This window comes from Ictidomys tridecemlineatus, chromosome 6 (genome assembly GCF_052094955.1).
Source record: "Ictidomys tridecemlineatus isolate mIctTri1 chromosome 6, mIctTri1.hap1, whole genome shotgun sequence".
NCBI lineage: Eukaryota > Metazoa > Chordata > Mammalia > Rodentia > Sciuridae > Ictidomys > Ictidomys tridecemlineatus.
In genome coordinates, this window is record NC_135482.1 from 65,233,922 (window position 1) to 65,252,753 (window position 18,832).

General features: G+C 39.0%; 1 protein-coding gene across 2 annotated transcripts in view; it reads right to left on the reverse strand.

Moving 5' to 3' along the window:
• The window catches only part of Spats2 (spermatogenesis associated serine rich 2), a 124,445-nt gene that overhangs the window by 81,649 nt on the left and 23,964 nt on the right, over positions 1-18,832 (reverse strand). Inside the window, exon 1 of one of the 2 annotated variants that reach the window (XM_078014737.1) lies at positions 8,162-8,220. The exons of the other annotated variant lie outside the window; for it this stretch is intronic. The gene's annotated coding sequence lies outside the window, so the exon portion shown is untranslated. Of the gene's footprint in view, positions 1-8,161; positions 8,221-18,832 lie in introns of those variants that run through there. 2 annotated transcript variants of the gene reach the window in all.

The following is an 18,832-nucleotide window of genomic DNA, read 5'->3' on the forward strand; positions in this document are numbered from 1 at the left end:
TTTGAGTTAAGCTATACATAATTGCTGTGATGCTGGATTGATTGAATTGTATATTTGACCTTTACTGTCGGGCAATAGGGCGGCTCTTGCTGCCTCGGGAACCGGAACCCAGGAACCAGCTACTTTGGAGTTCTTGTGAGTTCTCGCGGGGGTTCGAGAAGATTGGAGGGAGCCCGGTGGAGGGAGTGTGTTCCCGTGTGGTGTGTGCAGTGCCAAGGAGAGTTGGGGAATAAAGAGTTGCTGTTTGAATCTACAAGGCTTTGTGGCAGCTCCATTATTTGTGCCCAGCCAGACTGCGGCAGAAAAGGCCTGACCTATTATATTATAAATTCCAAAACCTAATAAGTAAATATGTGGGGTATTTTGTGTTTTAAAACATTTGCAAATTCTTTGGTCCTTCTATCAGAAGGTAGAGTCTAATTCTTCCCCCTTTGAAGAGAGTGCAACAGAAGGGACATTAAGCTACCTTTCCAAGTATGTCATACTCCTGTATACTCTCTCAGGCACCTCTGCAAGGTGCTTTCTCAGGCAACTCTGGAGTTCTGTGTCATGATGTAAGATACCTGTGAGACATATAAGATACTCTGGGAGCAGTAGCTACCAGGTCTTCTCAGCCCAGCCACCAGATATGTGAAGGAATTGTCCTTTAAAATGATGGCTCCAGATCCAGATACAATCTATCTCCAGGTGCATAAGAAACCTGGAGAAATCATTCTAAATGATTCCAGTCCAGCTATCATCTGATGAACCTCCATGTGGAATCCTAAGAAAGAACCACCTAGTCCAAGTCCAGCTAAATAGTGAAACCATACAAAGTAAAAGGGAGTTTTTTTGTTTATACCACTAATATGAAATTATGTGTTTCGGGGCAACAGATAATCAAAACAGATTTTGGCATAGGGAGTGACTGCTTCTCTAACAAAAAAATTAAAATGTTAGCCAGAAATGGTAGCTCATACATGTAATCCCAGTGAAAGGGTAAAGTTTCTAAGCTGCAAGGCCTGAGTTAAAATGTAAAGGACCAGGTATTGTAAAGCTGCTTCTAAACTGTAAAGCCTGGGTTAAAAAGTAAAGGACTAGGTATTGTACAGTTTCTGAACTACACACAGAACCTGAAATTCCTAAGGCAGTTAAGACAATGCCCTACTGGCCATTTAGTTGTTTAATAACTCAGGACCCTGTGTAGCCCGTGTAGGCCGGCACGTAGGCATCCAGGGCCCAAAACCAATCAGTTTGAATGTGTACCCCGCTTAGAAGTGACCAATCACCCCTGCCCAGCCTGTTCCCGCCAATGAATGTACTAATCATGTCTAAGAGTAGTTGTTTGATTTTCCTGCGCCTCATAATGATTTGTCCTGATGTATGCAAAGCCTCTGCCCTCCCCCCAAAAAAAGTGTACTTAAGCATTGCTCAACCCCTGCTCTGGGCTCTTGGCTGCTCTCCCTTCTTGAGTGGGCCAGGAGCCCCAGCACGCTGGAACGGATCCCCAATAAATCCCCTTCTGCATTTGCATAAGTCAGTCTCTTGGTGGTCTCTTTCTCCGACGCTTTGCCAGACCCTTACACCAGTGACTCGGGAAGCTGAGGCAGGAGGATCACAAGTTTAAGGCCAGTCTCAGCAATTTAGCAAGGCCCAAAGCAACTTAGGGACACCCTATCTCAGAATAAAAAATAAAAAGGGATGGGGCTGTGGTTTAGTGGCAGAGCGCTTGCCAAGTATACGTGAGGCACTGGGTTCCACCCTTAGCACCACATTCAAAAATAAGCAAATAAAATAAAGGAATGCAGTTCATCTACAACTACCAAAAAAAGGGGGGAGGGCCTTTTGGACCCCCCAAACTTCTATGGGAAGGAAACAGAAAATTATCAAGCTGCCAAACAGAATACATTTTATAGAAAATTTAAGAATTCAAAGAGCGGAACCAAGAGATATGGAGAATCACTTAGGCAATACAGCTGAGCACTCTGGTAGTATTACAAAACTGGTAATAACATGCATCACTGGATTTCAGAATTGCTGCAGACCAGTGACTACTGTAAGCCTTCGTTTTTCTTTATTTCTAACTAGGAGTGTCTATAAGTAGTTAGCTTATATCTGTCCACTTTTGCCTATTGGGTGGGCTAGGAAGGGGGCAGTAGATAACTTGCATCTTTAGTTCACAGGTCTTCAAAATGAAAGCAATGGTAAATAAGCCATGACCAAGGAGCCTGATCTACACCTGTATCTGATTCAGTCAGCAAGACACTGGACCTCAAACTAGAAACTGATGCTGTAATAGAAAATTGGGGACAGGCGGGGGTGGGGGTGGGGGGTGCACCTTGAAGAAGTGATAAGTGCATTTTGTAAGTGAGAGGAATGTAAATACTTCATGACCAAAGAACAGACTGAAGAGGCTTTGAAATGACCTTTAACAGTTCTCCCACCAAAAGATAGAGTCTAATTCTTCTCCCATTGAATGTAGAACAGCCTTAGAGACTTACTTCAAATGAATAAAATACAGAGGAAATGACACTTTGATTCTGACACTAGGTCACAAAAGACTGGCTGTCTTACTCAGAAGGAAGTGTTTTTGAAGCTCTAAGCTTCCATGTAAGAAGTCTGGTCACCATGAAGTCCTTATGCTGGAAAGACTACATAGAAATAGAGACATCAAGCACTGCAGCTCTCCAGCTCCTATCTATTTAGACTTTTCTGTTCAAGTGCCAGACAAGTCTAAGTCTAGATGGAAGTCTTAGAGATAACTTTAGGAGGGCTGGGGTTATAGATCAGTGGCACTGCATTTGCCTGGCACACGAAAGGCTCTTGTTTAGATCTCCAGAATCACACAAAAAAGAGGGAGATAACTTCAGGATCAATCACTATCTGGCTGCATTTGAATGAGAAAACTTGAGCAAGAACTAAGCCCACTTAACCCCTAGAACCATAAGGGTTTTATACCACAAAGTTCTTTTGATCCTTCATAATAGATAACTGCCAAATACATGACTGAAATCCCAGTCTAAGACACAGGGAGGTTAAATGTACCCCACCTTCTTTTTCTTTTTTTAGTTTTAGATGAACACAATATCATTATTTATTTTTATATGGTGCTGAGGATTGAACCAAATGCCTCACACGTAGAAGGCAGGCACTCTACCGCTGAGCTACAGCTACAGCCCCTTTTTTAAATTTTTATTTATATATTTTTATTTTTTTTTTATTTTTTTTTTTAATATTTATTTTTTAGTTCTCGGCGGACACAACATCTTTGTTGGTATGTGGTGCTGAGGATCGAACCCGGGCCGCACGCATACCAGGCGAGCGCGCTACCGCTTGAGCCACATCCCCAGCCCCTATATATTTTTAATTGTATGAGATACTGTTTAATTTTGGTTTGCAAGTGCTTATTTTTTAATTAATTTTTTCATTTATATGTGACAGTGGAATGCATTACAATTCATATTATACATATGGAGCACAATTTTTCATATCATACCAATTTGTGTCTTCATACACGTACTTTGTTTTTTTTTTTTTTTTTTTTGAGAGAGAGAGGAAGGAAGGGAGGGAGGGAGGGAGAGAGAGAATTTTAATATTTTATTTTTTAGTTATCGGCGGACACAACATCTTGTTTGTATGTGGTGCTGAGGATCGAACCCAGGCCGCACACATGCCTGGCAAGCACGCTATTGCTTGAGCCACATCCCCAGCCCATACACGTACTTTGGATAATAATGTCCATCACATTCCACCAACATTTCTAACCCCATGCACCCTCCCTTCCCCTTGTAGCCCACCTTTCTATATTACTACCCGATTATCATCCAGCAATATAGCTCCTTACTCACCCAGTTCCTTCTTCCTATTCTTCCAGCTGAAATGTTTGACTTGACCATTATAAAATGTATTTTTACCTTTGGTTTAACATTTTTCCAATTTCAATTTTTACATTTGGTTTAACATTTATCCAATTACAATGTAACAATTACTATCAGTTTCAAAATTAGTGCCAATTTAATTTTGTTATTTGAAATTAACCTCTATTTACACACAAGCACACAGAATACTATAATGATATAATACTAGGAGATTATTTACTTTTCAATTACTGTTAAATTATTAGATAAATTGAGGCTGATAGTGATGCTACTTCCTCCATAATAATTTGTAGTGTTTTAGAAATGTCTGTATTTTGGTTTTGGTTTTGGTTTCTTGGCTTCGATGCTAGGGATTAAACCCGGGACTTTGGGCATGCTACAAATCACATTCCCAGCATTTATAGTGTTTTTTTTTGTTTGTTTGTTTGTTTGTTGTTTTAATTTTTTTTTAGTTATACATGGACACAGTATCTTTGTTTATTTCTATGTGGTGCTGAGGATCGAACCCAGTGCCTCACATGTGTGAGGCAAGTGCTCAGCCCCATTTGTAGTGTTTTAAAATGTGTTATACCTACACAAGTAAAGCAATCATCATTAAAGTACAATAACCACTATTTATAAAAATCTAAACTCTAGGACTGGGGATGTGGCTCAAGCGGTAGCGCGCTCGCCTGCCATGCGTGTGGCTCGGGTTCGATCCTCAGCACCACATACCAACAAAGATGTTGTGTCCGCCGAGAACTAAAAAATAAATATTAAAAATCTCTCTCTCTCTCTCTCTCTCTCTCTCTCTCTCCTCTCTCACTCTCTCTTTTAAAAAAAAAATCTAAACTCTAAAATCTCTTCATTTTTAAATGCTGATATAAGCCAGATGGGTGGGGGGGGACCTCTTTTGTGTTTGAAGATATATAATTTAATGTATTTTAAATCACTGGCAGGAAATTTAATGTTATAGCTCTCTTAGAAGAAAAAAATGGAATTTGATTTTCACAGATTATGAACGTGGTTAAGCCCACTTCTACAGAGAAACTAAAACAGCTGAGCCAAAAACTAACTGGCCCTAGCAGAATGACAGAAAGTGCTTTGGAAGAAAAAATATCAAAAAGGTCAAAGGTGGGGCTGGGGATGTGGCTCAAGCGGTAGCGTGCTCGCCTGGCATGCGTGGGGCCCGGGTTCGATCCTCAGCACCACATACAAACAAAGATGTTATGCCCGCCGATAACAAAAAATAAATATTAAAATTCTCTCTCTCTCTCTCTCCCTCTCTCTACCTCTCTCTCTCTCTCTTTAAAAAAAAAAAAAAGGTCAAAGGTGAAGGTAACTTACTTCTGGAAGAGTAATTACTTTCTCCATTGTGTGAGCATTTCCAACTAGAAATTCTAAGGAGAAAAACACTGAATCTTCTAAGTCACCAAATAACTAAGAAATCCTAAATTATATAGCAGCTATTTAATTAACCTTTTTTTTTTTTTTACTTTTTCCTAGACTGTCAAATGTTTGATTGTTTTAGCAAGTACCAAAGGGAAAAAATCAAATATAATCATAATTAGTTTGAGAAGAAATTTTAAAGAATAAAATATGTCTTATACTTTATGTATGATTATTTGAATACTGGATAATACAGATACCCAAGTATACACTATAAAGAAAACTATTTTAAAGAGCTTCTAGCAGGATAGGTAGCTGATACTTATAATTCCAGTGACTCAGGAGGCTGAGGCAGGAAGATCACAAGTTCAAGGCTAGCCTTAGCAATTTAGGGACACTTTCTCAGCAAAATTCTGTCCAAAAATAAAGAGGCCTGGAGAAGTAGCTCAGTGATAAAGTATCCCTGAGCTCGATCCCCAGCACCCAAAAGGAATTTCTATGTTAATATATTAGATTGGATGGGGCTGAAGTGGTGCTCAGTGGTAGAGCGCTTACCTAGCATGTGCGATGCCCTGGGTTCGATCCTCAGCACCACATAAAAATAAATAAATAAATAAATAAATAAAAATAAAGGTATTGTGTTCAACTACAACTAAAACATAAATATTTTTTTAAATTATATATCTATATATTAGACTGGCAACTAAAAAGAAAGAAAAAGTCAGTGAGCAAAAGTCTTATAATGTTGCTGATTTTAAATATCAAGCTGGACTCAGAGAGTCTTCCAATCCAGGGGCCTGGGGCAACGGGGGTGGGGGTGGGGAGGTCGTTCTCTCTTATAAACAGGGAAAATATTTAGGCCATATGCAAATTCTAAAACAGGTAAATATCACTTTCCACAGTGAACCCACACACACTTTATCTAATTACAGCTTTCTCATTCAAAAGTTCCAGCCTTTCAATAAAACTAACTTTAACTGTTAGAAACACACTACATACACTGAACTTAATGATATAAAAGAATAAATATTGGAGGGCTAGGACTATGGCTCAGTGGTAGAGTACTCACCTGACATGTTTAAGGCACTGGGTTCGATCCTCGGCACCACATAAGAAATAAATAAAATAAAGGTATTGTGTCCATTTACAACTACAAATATTAAAAAGAAAAACTTTTTAAAAATAGAATAAATATTGGGCTGGGGATGCATGTAGTTCAGTGGTACAACATTTACCTCAAGTGAGCAAGGCCCTGGTTTGAATCTCTGCCTAGCAAAAAAAAAAAAAAGGAAGAAATACTTGATAGTCCCAAATCCTCCCTGGAAGAATAAAGACTGAAAACTAATCTAGTAGAAAAATGCTGGATTCCCAAAACAATTCCTTTTAAGCTATACATCAAAGAGATATTGGTGTTTTACTTACCACTGTATTCCCTAGCACCTAATAGCATATTAGTGAGCACTCAAAACTGCATGTATGAATCAACATTTTCTTTTTATCTTCCATGTGAGAACTTGTATTCTAGTTCCATTCTAGCTACTTAATCCAGAGCAAGTTACTTGATTTCTAAAGCTTTAGTTTGTATTATACAATATAAAATGAGTTCAGGGGAAATTGGGGAAGGAAGATTAGCTAGCAGATCTCATGAGGATAAGAACTCTGTTTATCTTATTTACCTCTGTAAAAATGAGTTCTGGGGAATTTTTTTTTTATTTTAGTTGTAGTTAGACAAAATGCCTTTATTTTATTTATTTATTTTTTTATGTGGTGCTGAGGATCGAACCCAACGCCTCACACAAGCTAGATGAGTGCTGTACCACATAGCCACAACCCCAGCCCCAGTTCTGGGGAAATTGAGGAGGAAGATTTTTTAGTCTGTTTCTGTTATGCTGCTTGAATCACTATTAAACAAGCCTGAAAGATCATCAAATTAACCCATTTCCAATCCAAAATGTATTTCAAAGTCAATTACTACTACTTACAAGTAAGAGAGTAAACATAATAGTTATTTATTCCATCTGACCATTCTTCAGCATAATTGCTTGAGAGCTGTATGTACATACAGGATACAATCAAAAACTACCACCTATTTATTATCTAGGGTCCTTTCTACGGCACTATTATTAAAACTATTACACATGTGAGGCCCTGGGTCTGCTCCCCAGACACATAAAACATACACACACAACTATCCAACTAACTTTTTTTTTTTTTTTGTGGTGCTGGGGATTGAACCCAGGACCTTGTGCATGCAAGGCAAATACTCTATCAACTGAGCTATATCCCCAGCCCTCCAACTAACATTTAAAAGGATCTTATGCCTCTGGAATACCATCCTCATATGAGGTGTGACTTTTGAAACATTGGTTCATCTCTGCTATCAGGCAATAATGACTAAAAAGTTTCAAAAACAAATTACTAAACAAATTATTATGACTGACATATTCCAAATTGTTCTTAGTATTAGAGTCTAATAATTAATAACTTTTGGAACTATTAACCCATATCTGCACTAGCACTTTGCTGTCTGTAACCTACCATTTACTACTTTATGTTCACTCAGCCACTTACTACATGGCAAATATTGTGCTAGTCCAGGGGACCATTAACATTTTCTATCAAAAGCCAAACAATAAATGTTAGGATTTGCCAGCCATAGTCTGTCACAATATTCAACCCTGTTGTTGTGGTGTTAAAGCCACATTAATAAATAAGCATGGTTGTGTTCTAATTAAATTTTATTTACAAACAAGGCAATAGGCTGTTTCTGGTTTGTCAATCCCTGTTCTAGCCTATGGGAGACAGCAGTGAAACAAAATTTTTATAATTAAAAATTAAAGTCAGCAAACACACATCCACACAGAGAATCGGATGCCACTAAGTGCTATGGTAAAATCTAACGCAGGGTAAAGGGGATAGGAGAACCAGGTACTCACTGACATGGTGATATCTGAGTCTAACATCTAAAATGAGGAAGAGGCGAAAGCCATGCTACCTGCAAAGGAAAAATATTTTAAGGGAGTGCAAATGCTCTGAAGAAAGAACTATCTAGTAGCTTAGAAAAATAGCAATAGTCACTGTGTAAAGTAGCATGCACTCACAGTCCAAGCTGCTCAGGAGACTGGGGCAAGAGAATCACACAAGCCCAGCAGTTTGGGGCCAGTCTAGACAACACAGTGAAATCCTGTCTCTTTTTTTGAAAGAAAGAGTTTAGGGGGCAGGAGGGAGTGAGGGAGAGAGGGAAGGAGGGAGGGAGGAAAGAAGGAAGGCAGGCAGGCAGGAAGGCAGGCAGTTAGGCGGCAATGATGTCTTTGTGGATAGAGGGACGTGAGAAGGAAAAAGAGCCAGAAAATTAGGCCAGAGTAAGCTGAGGCCCTTGTCAGAACTGTGGCATTTCTACTAAAGTAGAAAGCCAATGAAAGGTTCTGAGCAAAGGAATGACAAAAGCTTACTTATTAGAGGATCTTTTAAGATATCTGTTCAAAAAAGACTGCACAGAGACAAGGGCAGGAACAGAGAAATCAATCAGAAAACTAATGCAATTATCCAGAAAAGACAGAATGGCAGTTGGAATCTTGGTGGTAGCAGTAGATATGGGATCAGATTCAGTATATATTCTGAAGGTAAAACAAAATTGGATGTGAAATGTTATACTAAAAAGCCTCAGGGATAATTCCAGTTTTGGCCAAAGTAATGAGAAGGGTAGTCTTTGCTTATGACAATGACTCTGGAAAAAGGCTTGGGAATACAATGTTTTGGGATGCCTATAATAATAATAACATGTTAGTCATGCACACAGAGATGTTAAGTAGGCAGAGGGATTTAGAAGTCTGAAGTTAACATACTTTTTTTTTTTTTTCAAATTTACAAGCCACATGGCTGTCTTCTTTTTGCAGCTAACATACCTTTACATTATGATTGTTCCCAGTATATGATCACTTTCTCCAACTGGATTATAAAATCCTTAAGAACAATTAACACCTCACCATCACTTAGCTCACAGATATATCCTCTACTTTATACACAGTTTGAATAAGGTTATATTTCTAGTTCCTAAATCTGTTAAAGGCAGAAGCAGCAAATTCACAACAGGGAAAAGGGGGTTAGGGATGTAGCTTAGTGGTAGAGTATTTGCCTGGCATGTGTAAAGTCCTGGGTTCAATTCCCAGCACTATGAAAATAAAAATAAATAAGACATGGAAAATAACACAGCAGCTATAACTAACAGCTAGAAAACAATAAACAAAATAAATTATAAAAAGCTGATAAAACTAGCAAGATACAGCATTTAAATATTTATTTACTATAGGTACAAATACATATACAAATGTCACTAAGTTTGTTTGATGCACTTAGTATTTCCAATTATCTTTAATTGTATTTAATGTGATTAATTTTTAAAATATTGCTATTAGCTGGGCAGACTGGCACATACCTGTAATACCAGCAACTCAGGAGGCTGAGACAGGAGGACTACAAGTTCAAAGCCAGCCTCAGAAACTTAGGGAAACCCTCACAATTTAGTGAGACCCTGTCTCAAGATAAAAAAAAATAAGAAGGGCTGGGTATGTAGCTCAATGGTAAAGCACCCCTGGGTTAGCTCCACAATACCAAAAATGCTGAGGGCCATTACCAAGTAGGAATGACGCATCGAAATTTCCTTGCCAAGCGTACCCCATGCTGCTTAGAGGACATTTGATGGAACATTGCATGCATGCTTTAATAAGGTGACCTTGCTCAAGGACCAAGGCGGATCTGGGTTTAGAGCTGATCAGGTTTGAGGAAGTAACCGGCTCCTTGAGTTTAAGGCGTTGCCAGTTTAAGATAATGGGTTTTAGGGAAGTTGGCGGTTGAAGATTATTGCTGGGATTAGGGTGTTCCTGCTGCTTGTTCCCGTTGAGTTCTCGTGAGATTAAAATGGGATTTGGAGATAGCCTCGTGGAGTAGGTGGATTGTGCGGGTAGACGGCAGAACGCCATTGCCCCTGGACCTGTGTGGAGGTGGTGTGAGAGCTGGAATAAAGAATTGCTGTTTGAACCTACAAAGCTGTGAGTGCCTCGTGATTCTGGTGCCAAGCCGAGACATTGGCCTTTGGCATTTTGGTGGCCCGTACGCGGAACGTCTGAAATTTGGAGGTGAGTAAAATCGCTCCCCCCTGAGGGAAGGCGAGAGAATGGGTGACCATTTCAAAAAACAATGTGTTCTTGTTTTGATTTATTTCATTTTTGTTTCAAGCTGCCTATCCCTAGAAATTTCTCAGGCAAACTGGGAAAAATGGTTGGCTCAAGGTTTGAAGTTTGTTAGCCCCGAGAAAGAGAAAATTGATACAGTGAATTTTTATTCAGTTTTTGTTTCATTCAGTTGTGGTTTTGTTTTGTGTTATCTTATTGGATTGCGTTATCTTTATAGAAGATTAGAAATTATTAAAAAAGAAGCCGAAAAAGTGTTAAGTAAATTGTTAGAGATTCAGACCATGGAGGAAGACATTTTAGGACAAGCAAAAGAGAAGGTCTCTCAAGCTAGTCAGAGAAAGGGAGAAAATTTAAAGGAAAAGGGGTTATTAGAAAAAAGGCCACAACAAGAGGCTGTCACTAACTCCGTTTTACCAGAGGGTGTAATTCAACCAACAGCCCCACCGATGGAGACAGCTGAGTGGCCCTCAAACCCCGTAGTTGATAGATGGGATCCTGAGACTGGACCTCAAAGATTAGCATGCCCTGTATTTGAGCAGGCAGGAGGGCGGCGAATTCACCGTATTTTAGAATTTAAAACAGTGAAGCAGTTAAAGGAGGCTGTAACAACCTATGGTCCTCAAGCCCCCTTCACGGTAAGCATGGTGGAGTCCATTACTAACTTGGACATGACGCCAGCAGATTGGGCTAGCATGTGTAAATCTGTGCTAAATGGAGGACAATATTTGTTATGGAAGGTTGCCAATGAGGAATTTTGCATGGAGACAGCTAGGCGAAATGCAGCAGCCGGTTACCCTCAAAGAAGTCTTGAAATGTTATTAGGAAGGGGACCTTATGAGGGTCAGCGGCAACAAATGGAATATGATCCTGCTGTATATGTACAGATTGCTGCAGACGCAGTTAGGGCATGGAAGACTTTACAAGGACATGGAGATTTACAAGGTCAGCTATCTAAGGTAATACAGAGACCTAATGAACCTTACGCTGACTTTGTAGATAGGCTTATTCAAACGGCTGCCAAAATTTTTGGTGACACAGAACAAGCAATGCCATTAATAAAACAACTGGCTTATGACCAAGCAAATCGTTGCTGCAGAGAGGTTATTAGACCATGGAGACATGAAGATTTAAACACATATATTAAATTATGTAGAGATGTTAATGAACAAGGGCAAGTCTTGGCAGCTGCAGTACAACAGGCTTTAGATGCCAGGCTAGAAACATGCTATAATTGTGAACAAACAGGACATTTTAAAAGGAGTTGCCCCATAAGAGGAGGGTTTAACAAAACTAGAAATCAAAGGAATAGAATACCGGGTATTTGCCCACGATGCCGTAGAGGGAGACATTGGGCTAATGAATGCCGTTCTCAAACCACCATAGAAGGTACTCCCTTATCAAAAAACGGACAAGGATCAGGTATTTACCCACGATATCGTGGAGAAAGGCACCAGGCTTCATTGCCAAAAAACGGACCGGGGGGCCCAATGCTCCGGGGCCCACAACCACAAATATACGGGGCAGTGGAGGAACCCAGAAACCCCATCAGGGTGGTGCCCAGGACACATTGTCCATTAAATCCCTCATCAGACAAACCCGAGGGAGCGCAGGGTTGGACATCTGCGCCTCTGCCAGAGCAGTATTAACTCCAGAGATGGGAGTTCAAATCATTCCCACAGGAGTAAAAGGACCTCTTCCCCAAGGAACAGTAGGCTTATTGTTGGGACGTAGTTCATCTACATTAAAAGGACTTATGATAAGTCCTGGGGTAATTGATCCCGATTATGTAGGTGAAATAAAAATTATAGCTAGTTCTCCAGGAGGTATATCAGTAATTTCACCTGGAGATAGAATAGCACAGTTGTTAATACTACCCAGCCTACATAATAAGTTCTCTAGTCTTAATGTAGAAAGAGGTTCCAAGGGATTAGGCTCCACAGGTGTAGATTGGGCTATGTTGTCTTTAAATTTAGATTCTCGCCCAATGTTAAAACTAAATATTCAGGGTCGTGACTTTAATGGACTGCTGGACACAGGTGCTGACCTTAGCATCATATCTCTTCAAGAATGGCCAAAACATTGGCCATTACAACAAGCCACTCAAACGCTTCGAGGCCTAGGAGTGGCGACTAATCCCCATAGAAGTGCTATGGTATTAGATTGGAAGGATCCTGAAGGATGTGAAGGAACTATACTATAAGCCATATGTTTTGGATCACCTTCCTATTAATTTATGGGGACGAGATGTCCTAGATCAACTAGGTTTGATGTTAACAAATAACATCAATCCTAATGTGCCCACTACTAGGGCTAGACAAGGTATCAGGAAAGAAAAAAGATTAGGAAAACAAGAACAAGGTATAGCAGCGCCAATTCAAATAGATCAAGGAACAGACAGACATGGGTTGGATTTTCAGAAAGGGCCACTGAGACAATCAAAATTACTTGGAAATCAGAAAGACCAGTGTGGGTTCCTCAGTGGCCCCTGACTAAAGAAAAGATACAAGTAGCCCATGATCTGGTCAAACAACAATTAGCGGAAGGACATTTACAACCTTCCGTATCTCCCCATAATACTCCCATTTTTGTTATCAAAAAGAAATCGGGTAAATGGAGATTATTACAAGATTTAAGAGCAATTAATAATGAAATGGTCATTATGGGACCTGCTCAATCAGGGATTCCTCAATTGTCTGCTTTACCAAAAACGTGGCATGTTTTAGCTATAGACATTAAAGATTGCTTTTTTTCGATTCCAATTCATTCCGAGGATAGTCCACGTTTTGCATTTACTATCCCTGCATTAAATCATGAAGGTCCTGATGAGAGATATGAATGGAAAGTACTCCCTCAAGGAATGGCTAACAGTCCAACTATGTGTCAAATATATGTTAATAAAGCAATCCAGCCACTTAGAAATCAAAATCCTGAACTAAAAATATTTCACTATATGGATGATGTATTATTGGCACATAAAGATAAAAACATATTGCTGGAATGTTATGCCACACTTACAAACTTATTAAAAAATTATAATCTAGAGATAGGAATAGACAAAGTACAATTAAATTTTCCAATTAATTATTTAGGAGTTCTATTATCCTCAACCATGGTCCGTCCACCTAAAATTCAAATACGAGTAGATCAACTCAAATCACTTAATGACTTTCAAAAGTTGTTGGGAGATATAAATTGGATAAGGCCTTATCTAGGCATACCAACAGGAGAGTTGGGACCTTTATTTGATATTCTAAAAGGTCCATCAGATCCAAATTCACCCCGAATGTTAACTCCTAAAGCTAGAAAGGCATTAAAAATTATTGAGACATATATGGAAAATATGCATTTAGATAGAATTGATATAAGTTTGCCTTTATTATTTATTGTACTACCAACAAGAAATATTCCTACAGGAGTATTTTGGCAGGAAGGTCCATTATTGTGGATACATTTATCTTATTCTCCTAACACTATTCTTACTAGGTATCCTGAGGCTGTAGGACAATTAATACTCAAAGGTATAAGAGCAGCAAAGACAGTGTTTGGAATTTCTCCCAATAAAATTATTACTCCATATACTATGGAGCAAATTGATGAGTTAGCTAATGAATTAAATACTTGGGCAATAATCATGTGTAAATCGAATGTTTCATTTGATAATCATTTACCATCTAATCCTTTGTTGTCTTTTTGGTCTAAGCATCCTGTAGTTTTTCCTAAAATGACAAGAAAAACACCTATCATGAATGCTCCAAATATATTCACTGATGGGTCTAATAATGGTACAGCTGCAGTAGTTACCCCTGATCAAACTTTTACATTTTTAGTTCCCAAACAGTCAGCTCAAAAGGTAGAGCTTAATGCAGTTCTACAAGCTTTTGTAATGTTCAAAGATTCTGTATTTAATTTATTCTCTGATAGCCAGTATGTAGTTAATGCTATAACATCCCTTGAAGATGCTGGTAGGATTTCCCCTTCCTCTACTGTTTTCTCTTTGTTTTCCACTATACAAAGTCTAATCTGGGATAGAAAAGATCCATTCTTTATAGGACATATCAGGGCACATACAGGATTGCCTGGAGCCCTTAGTTTGGGCAATGATTTAGCAGATAAAACTACACATGATATACATATTTTTTCTACTGTAGAAGAAGCTACAAATTTTCATAAAAGGTTTCATGTTAATGCTAATACTTTACAAAAGCGTTTTAAAATAACTAAGGAACAAGCCAGGCATATAATAAAACAATGTCAAAATTGTGTGACCTTTTTACCACAAGTTAATCTTGGAGTCAATCCTAGAGGATTGATACCTAACCATATTTGGCAGATGGATGTCACACACTTGCCAGAATTTGGAAAATTAAAATATTTACATGTTACAGTTGATACTTCTTCCGGATTTTTGATGGGCTCCCTTCATGCCGGAGAAAAAACTAAAGATGTTATAGCTCATTGCTTACAAAATTTTGCCACTGTGGGTGTTCCTAAACAGTTAAAAACTGATAACGGTCCTGGTTATACGTCTAAATCTTTTAAACAATTTTGCTCATCATTTGGTATTACTCATATAACAGGAATCCCATACAATCCACAGGGACAAGGCATAGTTGAAAGAGCTCATCAAACTATTAAAACGTACCTATTAAAGCAAAAAGAAGGAATTGGAAAGGGGTATATATCCCCCAAAGATAAACTTAAAATAACCCTTTTTACTCTAAACTTTCTAAATTTGGATTCATCAGGACGTAGTGCTGCGGAAAGACATATGTATCCGAAAAATGTACATAAGCCTAAGGTACTTTGGAAAGATATTCTAACAGGACAATGGAAAGGTCCCGACCCAGTTATTGTCTGGAGTCGGGGTTCCGTTTGTGTGTTCCCACAGGGAGAACAGCAGCCGATTTGGATTCCAGAGAGGTTAACCAAAACAATTTCTACAGAAAAAGAAGATGATTTGACTGAAATCCATAACAGCTGAAATCCAGAGCTCCAGCTTGGCTATTCTTACATCTGCGACAGTGATTAACCACGGTGCCTTTTTTCAATATCTATTTTATTATTGCTTTTTCCCACATCGTAAAGTTCTATTTTATTTTTTGAGCTCATACAAACCTAGGTTAATGTTTTTCTGATCAGTTTTGTTTTTTGACTGTGTTTTATTTTTTGACTGTGGAGTTTTTAAACATTGCAATGGAGATTTTACCTAGGTAAAGCTACAAGGCCGCGTTATTATTGTCTTATATGTTGTATGTTATGTGTGCCCTGTTTTGTGTTGCATGTCAGTATGTGTGTATGTCCATATTTTTTTATGAGGAGCGCTCATGAAAAAATGGATCCGAATTTTTTTTTTATTCACGTGATTTAAGTGGTTTAATTTAAATTAGTTAAACAGCTGTTAATGATTGCTTTCAAAGGTGATTAACAGATCTGTTTGCTTACTATTGTTTTTAAAGGTGATTAACAGATCTGTTTGTTTACTTTCACTTTTCCTTTTCATCATATTTAATAATTCTGTTCAGGATAATGTCTCTTTAACATCATTGCCAGAATTCCCATCTCCATCCCAGTGCCGGTGAAGACAAAGAAAACCAAACCACAGCTTCTATGATAGCTACCACAGGAAACTGTATAAACTGATGCATCAATGAATATAACTCAACACGTAATGCTCAGTCAAGGACTTGATTTACTTTGGGAGGAAATGGACATATTGATAGACTCCTCCGATTTGAACTGCCTGCAGAACTTGCCTGGACTATATATCAGTTGCATGCATTGTGAACTATCGTCTGGTGCAGCGAATTGTGGTACTGCTGGCATATTTTTGCTGATGGTGTCACCAGTGATGCAATTTCCTTGCCAGCACACCCCATGTTAATTGTGGTAATGCTGACATCTTTGCTGATGGTGTCACCAGTGATGCAATTTTTCCAAAGGAGCCGTCAATTGGCTTGGTGTCGTGGCATTTCTGTATCTTCCTCCCTTCTACTAGTGATGGTCTAAAATTTGGGGGCCAACAGAGGTGAGGCAAGAACCTCACCCCCCCACTGGCACCAAGGTTAAATTTGGGGGCCAACAGAGGTGAGGCAAGAACCTCACCCCCCCACTGGTGCTTAGGCCTATCCACAAGCATGGCTGAATGCTGGACCGGTAGTCAGCGACGGGTTGATCTGATTGCAGTGGATTCAACCTAAGACAGGGGACTGACGCCTAGAGGTCAGTTCATCCGATGACGGGTAAGAACCATATGTTGAATTGGACAACCTACCAGGCACGGTCCTAAGCCGCATTGCTTGTTGTTTAATTAATCAGAAGGGGGGAGATGCTGAGGGCCATTACCAAGTAGGAATGACGCATCGAAATTTCCTTGCCAAGCGTACCCCATGCTGCTTAGAGGACATTTGATGGAACATTGCATGCATGCTTTAATAAGGTGACCTTGCTCAAGGACCAAGGCGGATCTGGGTTTAGAGCTGATCAGGTTTGAGGAAGTAACCGGCTCCTTGAGTTTAAGGCGTTGCCAGTTTAAGATAATGGGTTTTAGGGAAGTTGGCGGTTGAAGATTATTGCTGGGATTAGGGTGTTCCTGCTGCTTGTTCCCGTTGAGTTCTCGTGAGATTAAAATGGGATTTGGAGATAGCCTCGTGGAGTAGGTGGATTGTGCGGGTAGACGGCAGAACGCCATTGCCCCTGGACCTGTGTGGAGGTGGTGTGAGAGCTGGAATAAAGAATTGCTGTTTGAACCTACAAAGCTGTGAGTGCCTCGTGATTCTGGTGCCAAGCCGAGACATTGGCATTGGCACAAAAATTTAAAAAATAATAAAAATACTGCTATTAAAAATGAAAAAAATAGGGCTGGGGCTAGAGCTCAATGGCAGAGTGCTTGCCTCACACACATGAGGCACTGGGTTCAATCCTCAGCACCACATAAAAATAAGTAATAAAGGCATGCTGTCCATCTACAACTACCAAAAATTTTTTTTTAAATGAAAGAAATAGCATGGAAGAATAAATAAACCATTTATTTGAAATTTTTATTTTATTCTCACAGATTTGTTACAAGGGAGCAAATGAAGATAGATAGATAGATAGATAGATAGATAGATAGATAGATAGATAGATGAAAGTCATTTAACAAACATCTCCTTGTGTTAAAAGTGGTGGCTATCAGAAAAAAAATAAGCCATCATTCAAGCTTGAATCTCTTCCTAAGAGGTAGAAGTACAAACAAGTATAACACAATGTGATCAGTACAATGAATAGATTTTGAATTCAGACATCTGGGTTTGAATTTTGACAATGATACTTAAGTACCTTCAGGCATGTTATTAATATCTCTGTGTACAGTTACTGAAAAGATTATATGTAAATTAATATAAATATTAAACTGGCACAGTAGATTGCTGGTAGCTCATTGTAATCCTCATTCTCAGACATATATGATATTATGAAATCCTTATGATGGGCTACACTAGGTGCCTGTTAACTTTTCTATAAAGAGCAGTCATCATCTGGGCATGGTGGCTCACACCTGTAATCCCAGCAGCTTGGAAGCTGAAGTAGGAAGAACACAAGTTCAAAGTCAGCCTCAGCAACTAAGCAAGACCCTGTCTCTAAATAAAAATATAAAAAAGGGATAGAGATGCTGTTCAGTAGTTAAGACCCCTGGGTTCAATCCTAGGTATCAAAGGGAAAAAAAAAGAGCAAGTTGCCAAATATTTTAGGCTTTGGAAACCATACAGTCTCTACCACAGTTACTCAAAAATGCTGTTGCATCATGAAAGCAACCATGATAGTACAGAAAAACATAGGCGCAGATGTGTTCCAACAAAAGTTTTATTACATAGATTTTTTTAAGTGTTTCTTTTTTTTCTCAAAGAGAGAGAGAGAGAGAGAGAATTTTATTTATTTTTTAGGTTTTTTTTTTTTTTTTTTTTTTGGCGGACACAACATCTTTGTTCGTATGTGGTGCTGAGGATCGAACCCAGGCCGCACGCATGCCAGGCAAGCGTGCTACCGCTTGAGCCACATCCCCAGCCCTATTACATAGATAATTAAATTCCATAAAATTTTTATATTTCACAAAATATTCTTTGATTTATTTCAAGCATTCATCTGTAAAAACCACTTTTAGCTTACAGGCCATACAAAGATGGGTAGCAAGCCAGATCTGACCCATGAGTCATTTGCCAATCCCTCATGTTTAGAAATGTTGAGGATGCAGACAGTGATCAGAATACATGATTCTGTACCCTCTTCCCCTGTATACAATGAGGTATAGTATGGAGTTGGAGAGACAAAGACAGAACACCTGTGGCTGCTGGACACCTAACTATCCTCCTGTTTTCTCTCTGCCCAGCTAATTCCTGCCTTTTACGGTCACTAACTCCAGAACCCAAAATCTTCCCTGTT